At 35.4% G+C, this 10,462-nt stretch overlaps 1 long non-coding RNA gene across 2 annotated transcripts; it reads left to right on the forward strand.

The window, feature by feature from the left end:
• The first annotated feature begins 7,986 nt into the window (after nt 1–7,986).
• On the forward strand, nt 7,987–9,796 carry LOC127135678 (uncharacterized). 2 transcript variants are annotated; one of them, XR_007808645.1, is made up of 3 exons: nt 7,987–8,223; nt 8,295–8,523; nt 9,508–9,796. It is a non-coding gene; the product is annotated as an uncharacterized LOC127135678 (long non-coding RNA). The 2 variants fall into 2 exon arrangements; XR_007808644.1 differs by lacking the exon at nt 7,987–8,223 and having other exon boundaries at nt 8,238–8,523.
• The last annotated feature ends 666 nt before the right edge of the window (nt 9,797–10,462 follow it).

A 10,462-nucleotide genomic window follows, 5' to 3' on the forward strand; every position in this document is an offset into this window, starting at 1 on the left:
TTGGGCTTAAGTCATTACACTTCTAATTTAATTAATAGGCCCAATAAGACCTAATATTTAAATATCTCTATTTAATTCAATTAAATTAAACTAACACCATATATCCACCAAGTTAATTAATTCAATTATTCATGATATCTCCTATCAACTAAATAATTAATTAACACTCCACATAAGTAATAATAATATAATAAATAAATACTAAAAATTGGGTTGTTACAACTCTCACCCACTTAAAAAAATTTCTTCCTCGAAAATTCACCTCAAACGAACAACTCCGTATACGACTCCCTCATCTTATCCTCGAGTTCCCAAGTAATATTGCCATTGGTGATTCCGCCCCATATCACTTTCACCAAAGCAATTTCCTTACCACGAAGCTTCTTCACTTCTCGATCTTCTATAATCTCGTCAAGAATGCCACACGTAAGCTTCAACATACCAAGCTTAACACACGAAGACGTCGCTTCACAAACCAATCTTCCTTAGCACCAACCTCAGGAAAAATAATCGTCTTCTCGAAACAGTTGATATACACCCGATTAAATTCTAACCAATTCATACCCAAAATCACATCAAGTTACTCTAAAGGAAGACAAACTAAATCAATTCCAAAATCCCTACCAAAGATACTCAACGGACAATTCAGACACACATAGGAAGTAGAAACAGAACCCATAACAGGTGTATCAATAACCGTACTTCTACGCATATCAGATAATATAAGATTCAATCTCCAAGCACAATCCAAAGAAATGAAAGAATGTGTTGAACCGGTCTCAATAATGGCAGTCAAAGGTGTACCATTAATAAAGCACGTACCTTGGATTAGCCTATCATCGGTAGTGGCCTCCGCGCCAGACAATGCAAACACATTTCCCCTCGCTTGCTCCTTCTTTGGCTTATCACATTTGGTACTAATGTGACCTTTCTCCCCACAATTGTAACAAGTCACGCTCAAACCAACTCCACAATGGTTTGCTTTGTGACCACTCTTGCCACACTTGAAACACATCGCAGGATCCTTACTACAATCAACAGCACGATGACCTTCAACGCCACAGTTGAAACACGTAAGTGGAGTAGAAGATCCTCCCCCACTTGGCTTCTTGCCAAAACCAGATTGTTTCCTCTTGTCATCATACGGTTTCCCACGATCTTGGTCTTTCCCTTTCAAACTCTTGTAGAAAGAAGCACTTTCCCTACTATCCTCATCATAAATCCGACTCTTGTTAACCAACTCCGTAAAACGAGTAATCTGTTGGTAACCAATGGCCTTCTTGATATCATGTCTCAAGCCATTCACAAACTTCAAACATTTAGATCTCTCAGCATTAGCAGTATTGTAATGAGGACAATACTTGATAAGCTCCTGAAATCTAGCAGCATACTCAGCAATAGTACCATTTCCTTGCTTCAATTCAAGGAACTCCACCTCTTTCTTCCCACGACAATCTTCTGGAAAATAGTCCTCCAAGAAGACATCACGGAACAGAGCCCAAGTAACCTCAATGATGTCTTCTTTAAACCTCTGAAGAGTGTTATTCCACCAATCTTCAGCTTCCTTCTCAAGCATATGAGTACCAAACTGCACTTTCTGAGCAACAGTACAGTTCATGACTCTGAAGATCTTCTCAATTGCCTTCAGCCAAGCTTGAGCTTTATCAGGTTCATGCCCACCCTCAAAGACAAGAGGATTGTTTCGCTGGAATCTCCCCAAAGCACGGAACTCATCATCATCTCCATTTCGGTTACCAGCATTCGCTTGAGGGATCTGACCCATGGATTCAGCCAACATCCTCAGCGCCTCAGCAATGGCATCATCATTCCTGCCTGCAACCATCGTCCTGAACAGTCCGAACAATCAGACAACCAGTATCGATCGTGTCAGATACACAATCAAATACAACGGGATGGAAAACCCTAACGACTATTGACCAACTAGTCGACCATGCTCTGATACCACTAATGTAACATCCCTTTTCTACCCCAAAATACTTAACATATAATCAGAGTAAATAAGCACGCATATAAACAAAAGGGTGTCACATCGACGTTTTCAAAAACTAAGAGCTTTCAAAAACCAACATCATTCATCATCAATATACAATACACCTGGTCATTTAAAATAACACATTTCAATTATCATGAATATTCAAGCATATGCGTTCGCAGCGGAAAATAACGAATATCCATGCATTTCATCAAATGATCCATGTCCCATACCATGATCATCTCTCAATAATCTCTTCAATTACACATGTTCACAATTAATAACATAAAACGTATCCAAATCAGATATGAGTTCCATACTACCAATCTACCTAGTGTTACATGACCAGAGCATTGACTCACTACTTAGTCTCTAAACGAAGTACCGCAACTCTCCAGCTAATCTCGAGTGAGCTACCGTCCACTTACTTCAGCGATACTACTCCTGAGTATCTGCGCGATACCCATGTAAAGGTAACATTCAAATAGAAAGGGTAAGAATTCAAATCATTATGAAGAAGTATTAATCAAGCACGATGATTAAATCAACAATTAAAGGAATTCGTCACACTTCCTATAACCATGTAAATAATATTAAACAACATTTATTTCACATGTTTCAAGCACACATAAAAACTCAAGGAGTATAATATTCAAATTCAATAGTATATTCCCAAAAATACACATAACTACAATTATCACATAATTTGCCAAGTTATGTATCCAAACATCACCAAATTCAATTACCATATCTCATACACACATCACAATCACAACAATGCAAACATTCAACTATCACATGACTCTAATGTGACTCAATGCAAGACATGTGACTTTATGCATGTGGTACCATAATGTGAACCCAACGTTTCACCGCTTTCCGATTCAATATCTAGAATCCAAGCTACCACGTTTATTTCCAATTAAGGATCAACGTCTGCTACGCCTATTTCTAATTAAGGATCAACGTCTATTTACCACACCTATTTCCAATTAAGGATCAACGTCTGCTACGCCTATTTCCAATTAAGGATCAACGTCTATTTACCACGCCTATTTCCAATTAAGGATCAACGTCTGCTACGTCTATTTCCAATTAAGGATCAACGTCTATATGGACTCAACGTTCCACCGCTTCCACAATGAAGCCGACCATGCCATGAATGAATGTAAAAATACCAATACATATGCAGTTAAGATCATCTCTACCATTTTAACATTCCACATATCACCATAATTCAACTCTATGAATCATACACCAATGGTACATATACACATTCATAACAATATATCATTCACAATCCACCAATGGTACATATACACATTCATAACAATATATCATTCACAAATATAAGCTACTTATCAAATGTGCACATATAGATTCCATTCCAAAACAATTACAACATTCAAATATCAATTTTTCACTTTTCAAACAGTGTTAACCGGTTAACGCGTATGGTTAATCGGTTAACGCGACACAGAATGCACTTCCTGGCAATTTCAACAGTGTTAACCGGTTAACGCATTTGGTTAATCGGTTAACGCAAGACAGAACACAATTCTAACATGTTTTCAATAGTCTTAACCGGTTAACGCATTTGGTTAACCGATTAACGCAAAACAGAATGCTATTCCTGCGTTAACACAAAACAGAATGCAGAATTTCCTGCATTTTTCATCGTTGGAGGACCTTTGGACCTCCGATTTCAATTCCATAAAAAGCCAAACGTTTAGAAAATTATAACTCACACAATACTCTCAACATATAACGTTAATTTGCAGTTTTAACACAATCAATCACCACAATTCAAGAATAATCATCAAAACCTAATAATTTCAAACAACCATACAAAATTAGGGATTTTAACCTAAAGATACATTTACCCGTTGACCCGATCATACCAACCCATAATAATAAGGATTCCCCCCTTACCTCTTCAATTTTCTGGAAACCCTAGCTTTTCTCTTTACTTTTCCTTTCCTCTTTCTCTATTGCCTTCAATGATCAAATGAATCATAATTCTCATTCTCCTCACCTCTTACTATTTATATTAGTATTCTATTTGGGCTTAAGTCATTATACTTCTAATTTAATTAATAGGTCCAATAAGACCTAATATTTAAATATCTCTATTTAATTCAAATAAATTAAACTAACACCATATATCCACCAAGTTAATTAATTCAATTATTCATGATATCTCGTATCAACTAAATAATTAATTAACACTCCACATAAGTAATAACAGTATAATAAATAAATACTAAAAATTGGGTTGTTACACCCGTTCCTGTATATGACGTCGGACCATCTGATCCTGATTGGGCTCGTGTATCTACATCGATTCATCGTTATCTGAGACAGGTTAATGCCGAAGAGGAAGATCCACAGTTTGCTGATTTATTTGAAGCTTTGCATATTTCTCGTTCACATTGATTTATGTATTAAGTTTTAGAACTGAATATAATAGACATAATATAAAATTCATGTTTTGATTACATATTCATGTTTTAAGTACATATTCATGCTAGTATAGGTGTAAGTAATTGTCAATGCTGTAGACGTCCTGCAAATGCTAACATCCAAGACGTTGTTGTATGAGAACGAAATTTCCTCCAATCTAATGTGACCGGTGGCAACGAAAACCCCTCTTTCATGTTAACCTGATAAAGTGAAATAATTAAAATATTAAGTCATATAAAATATTAAGTGAAATAATTAAAATATTAAATCATATAAAATAACTTGTCATAAAAAATACGTACCTGAACCCAATGATTTTTGTTAACAAAACCAATGCAATAAATAGAGACATTTGGTGAATGTGAACTTGTCATAGGAAAGAAAGTCATGCACGGATTGCCTAAACAGACAAGTGATTCGCTATCAAGTAACCCATATCTGGTAGAGTCAACCATTTTTCAGGTGGCTGTGAACCAAAGGATTATATCATCAAAGATTCTCTCACTTATGACAATCGATTGGAAAATAACTTGTCATACAAAGTTGAACTATCCTTGTCTATTATTTCCAACCCCAACTCTCTGCGAACCATTGGCCAACCATCCTCACCATATCCATGCAATGATGCAATGACTCTAAATCCATAATTACCATCTGATTCAACATTAACTACATCTTCAATGTATGACCTAATATGATGAGGAAATTGAAGAGTGAATTGTGGTTGCTTCTTTGATAATTTTAACTTCTTCGAAGTCTGTGATGGTTGAGATTGCCTTTGTGAAGATTGAGATGCCTTATCAACATACTCATGATACGAAGGGTCCCTATAAACATCATATTCTGCTGGTTTTTCCCTTTCTTCTTCACTCCTCCTTTAGTTTTTAGTTTCTTGGGTGGTGGACATAATGGAGTCATTGTTGGGTATGCTAGTTCACATACCCTACTCTTTAATGCCCTTTTCCCAATAACATTTAACGATCTAAATCGTTTCCACAATTCATCCATTGCACAAGTCATATCCACCTCTGATTCATCATCTGCACCTACCTCTAACTCAACTTCCATAGTTAGTTTCCTCCAATGAACATGAGCAACATCTATGGGTATCGGTATACGACCTAGTGCGTATCTTCCTAACTCACAAGCACAAGGTAATCCATAAGATGTTCTAAGAGTACAACCACATATTTGCCTGTTAGTTCCAACATAATCAACTCTCAATAACTCTTCAGCAATACGTCTCAAAGCAGCTCGAGATACGGAACCACGCAAATAACCATAAAAGGGACTTATGTGCGCGTGCTCAACTTCGTAAAAACTCTTTTGAAAAGAAGCTCTAATGTTTCCCAGTTGTAACCTCAAGTTGTTATTCATAGCTTCCCAATATTTGACCATGTCACCTATACTGTTTCCTAACATTTGCTTTAACTTCCAATGAGCAGATTCAACCCTAAAAATATTGAAAATAACACATAAAAAATACATAGAAAAAATATCACATATAAAAATAACACATAAAAAATTATAAGACGTACCGACTAGTCGTTGTGTTACCCAAATGTAGCAATCGATTAATCAATGCTCCAACAAATATATGTCTATGTGGAGTCAACCATGTGTCTTTCACATAATTCATAAATCCACTATAATCAACACATGCTTGCTCAAGTTGATGCAACCGTTGACCATATTCAACCTCATCACTAGCCCAAACTGAAGGAGAATTGCCATCCAAGGCGCAACGGAATTTAAAAATTTCTCCATTAGTGATCCTTACGAATGAGCATGATCAGTGATAGAATCGTTACCTCTTGTGGCGATTCAAACCTTTGGTGCAGATCTCTGATAATGATCGTATCCTTTGAAGCAAATCCACGGGGCGATCACGAACGTTGAATGATGACAACGTCTCTACTCAGTCCACACAAACGGATTCCTTCAATCGCAGTGCTAGCTGTTTGTGAATGAAGGCTTTGAGTGAGGGAAAGAGAGATACGAAATTCCAACTCTTCAGTTGTGTTGTATTCCCATACAAAGCTTCTGCACAAGAGCTCTATTTATAGAACCACTTGTGTGGGCTTCAAGCCAAAAAGCCCACTTAAGTGCATTTTGGCCTATATCTCATAATATGCCAAAATCACTTAAGTATTTGGTACCTTACCATATTTCGTATTCTGCTTAAGTACACCGTACCTTACGATGTTCCTTAATTATTCTATCTCTCATCAATCCGTCCTTTGTGTGTGACCCTATAGGTTTTTCGCGACGTTGGCAATTATATTAAATCACGCATTTAACATAATAAACAGTGAGCGGTATCTAGCAACACATCACTGCTACCCAAGTCACGAAAATGTCATGTGATCTGACAAAACCTCCTGTGACAATAATTATGTGTATAATTACCCCTTTGCCCTTATGTCTATATTGAACACAAGGTATAGACCGTGTCACCCTTGTCCAGTTCAATATTGGGCCCATAGACATTTATCCTGTTACGCAGGATTGACAAATTCCATCTAGGACACTCATGTCCCTCAGCATGCTTCGTGGAGTACTCATCAACTGTCTTTATGGTCATCCAGTTACGGATAACGTTGGATCAGTAATAAGGCACTCAACTCTACATCTAGGATCCATAGTGGTTTCAGGTAGAAGAGTGGTATACACTATTATCACCATGAGAATAACTTATGACACTTTGCATAACTTTCTATATAGTATTCTCATAGCGGGTCAATCCGGTATAAATATTACTCCTAATATTCATACCTATGTTTAAGACTTAATAACTCTTTATCCATGATCCATGAGATGTGATCATCAGTCTACAAACATAATAGTCTTAATGCTTTAATATTATCCCACTTCACACTAAAGCTCGACTACGGATACTTTAAGAATAGTGTCCTTATGTTTAATGTGTTCTCATGATTAAGTCACACTTAATACATTAAACGGACTATCTATTCCAGGGACTTTATTAATCAACCATAATAAAGAAAATGCCTTTAAATAATTCGATACAAGTACCAAAAGTATTGGCCTCTAGGGCTTACACCAACACAAACAACTTCCATCCATAATGTGTCTATCGTCTTTTGCAGGTCATTCACCACATGTTGTTTGCATTTGGCACCAACGTTTTTGTTAATCTGAAATCTACATAGCAAATTAATCGACCTGGGAAACACAATTTCAATTACTTTCATCAAAGCAAGATCTCTATCTGTCAAAATCACCTGTGGACACAAGTCTTTCTTCACAAACAACTCTTTTAGTTTTTCCAATACCCAACAAAAATTCTCTGTCTGTTCAGACTCCATATACGTAAATCCAACAGCAAAAGTCAACTCGGTTGATGTCATGCCAACAATTTCAAACAAAGGTTGTCTATATTTGTTTGTCTTGTAGGTGCTATCCATAACTAACACAATCGGAAAAATATTCAACAACTTAACTGAATCAGGATGGGCCAAAAATATCTCTCTCACAACTTCCGAAACGGGGCCGTCACCGTAATCTCGTTTTTGAGGACACCTTCAACGAATCAGGAGGTGGATCGTTCCCTTCGCACCGCCAAAACTGAACCGAAGCGCTTCTCCATCCACGCTTTATGCTTCTCGCTCTCACAACTCAACGCGCAGACAAAACCAGACCTAGCTCGCCGCTCGTCGTCTTTGCCACACTCGAAATCGATCAAAGGAGAAGCCAAATAACAGGTTACGATGGAGTCAAGAAGAACTCACCTTATTCGAACTCTGGTATGGTGAATCAACATGTATTGAAACATTGGCTCTGCTTCATTTCATTCTCTCTTATTCTTCTTCTTCAGTGAACTTTTGGATTTCTGGATCTTGAGTGAAGATCTTTGTGGCGAGGATGAAGAGGGAGCTTTGGTGCAGAAGGAGAAACTTCTCAGATGGAGATGCAGAATGAAGAACTGATGCAGAACGATTAATAGGAATTGTTGTAGAATGATCAAGTTTTGGATGCGGAATGACGAAAACGAATTGCAGGATGAAGAAGCAAAAATGAGCCTTTTTCTGTGATGGAATGAAAAGGTATATATATATATATATATATATATATATATATATATATATATATATATATATATATATATATATATATATATATATATATATATATAATATATATATATATATATATATATCCATGAAATTCAGTTATCAAATTCATCTCAAATTCACATATTGAATAGAGTTAGTTACAAATTAAAAATAGTTAGTATGTTAGTTAGGGCTTGGCATCTGAGTTAGTTATTCTTAACTGAAAAACTATTAGAGCTAAGAGGTGAATTGGTTAGTTATGTTATGACAACTATGAATTTTATTAATTGTGAAATCCAGTTGAATTAATTGCAGCTAGAAATAAGATGTTGATTTGAGTGTTGAAAAAAACTGGTGAGTTTAGTTATTATGTGAAACTTGAATCGTGCCCCACTATAGAATCCATGAAAATAATTTATGGTATGCATTGGTGTAAAGATTGGCAAATGAATTAGTCAAGTTGTGATTAGTTGGAGTTAATACGTCAGTTTAAAGTTGATGTTAGGATTATAAATTGTTATATGCTTATGTGGATTTTAAAGGAATTTGAGTTGGTTTGTGGATTGCTTATTTTGTTCCGTTTGAAAAAATTATGCAGGTGGGACTTGATTTCTTTTTATGCTTTCACTCATTGGTTCAACATGGTGAATTGATAGGTTAGTTGGGAGTTTAATGTCAAGTTCTGCAGATGTGTTGTGTTCATGAGGTGTTTGGCCTTGTTGACATGTTTTGCATTGCCTTTTTTATTTAATATGTTGCCAATGTCATTGACGCCAACTTGGGGCTGCTGCTGGTGCCTTGCCTTGCCTTGCTGCTGCAGATGGTTGTTTGGATATGCTTGTTGCTGCTACTTTTTCTGCAGTTATGTCAAATGAAGTTATGTCAACTGGTTTTACTTATGCCATGTACTTGGAATGTTTGAAATCAACTCAAATTCAGTGAAACCTTCTAATGTGCATCGGTGACATGCTGCAGGTTGTTGCTATTAAATAGTCTTGTCGAGGAAGTGAAGGTTTGATATAGTCATGGTTCATGGATGAAGGTTTGGCAAATCATGGCGGTTGTGACAAAACTTGAAGACTTTGGGTTAGCTTGGAATTGGATTGGTGCTTTTTGATAATGTCATATTGTAATTTGATATATGTACTTGATTTAATGGAAATGGGATTATGATATGAGATTATAATGAATTGGGTTATTGAATTGTATTGAATTTTGAATTTGTTATGGCAAGGTTTTAATAAAAATTATACTCTTTGAATGATATTGAATTGAATGAATTAAATTTCTATGTAATTGTATTGAATGACATTTGACTGCTTATTGAAACTTTATTTATGGATTTGAACATGTATTGAATATAATGGATTAACTATGAATGATTTGAATTAATGGTTTTGTAATGGTTTTGGAATTTGGTTTATGGAAAGTTATATTGAATTTGTATTAAATGGAAAAAAATGTTTATTGTATTGAAGAGTTTGAATTATGTATAGAATGTCATTTTTAATGTCAATTTAAAAATTGCTCCTTGAATGCATAATTAGAATATAATTTAAACATCAATGACAATGTTAATGAAAATGTTATTGGTTTAAAAAGAAGTTGAAATGAATTAAAAGTTATGTTGAAAATTGTTTCCTAATCCTGACTTGAAATAGTTTTTGAAAGTCAATAATTTGAAAAGGATTTGAAAAATGTTTTTAAAAGATTAATGGAAATGTTCCAAACTGTTTTGAATGAAACAACTTGGCATGAAGATGATGGATGAAGAAAGATGAGTTTTTTCTTGCTAGCTCATGTTGACTTTGGTCAACTATTGACCAAAAATTCAACAATTGACTAATAGTCAATATTATCAAAAATTGCTCACTTTTGTAAGTATGGTTTATGGAAGTTAAAATATAAATGATATGAATTTGCAATAAAA

This window comes from Lathyrus oleraceus, chromosome 4 (genome assembly GCF_024323335.1).
Source record: "Lathyrus oleraceus cultivar Zhongwan6 chromosome 4, CAAS_Psat_ZW6_1.0, whole genome shotgun sequence".
NCBI classification, from domain to species: Eukaryota; Viridiplantae; Streptophyta; class Magnoliopsida; order Fabales; family Fabaceae; genus Lathyrus; species Lathyrus oleraceus.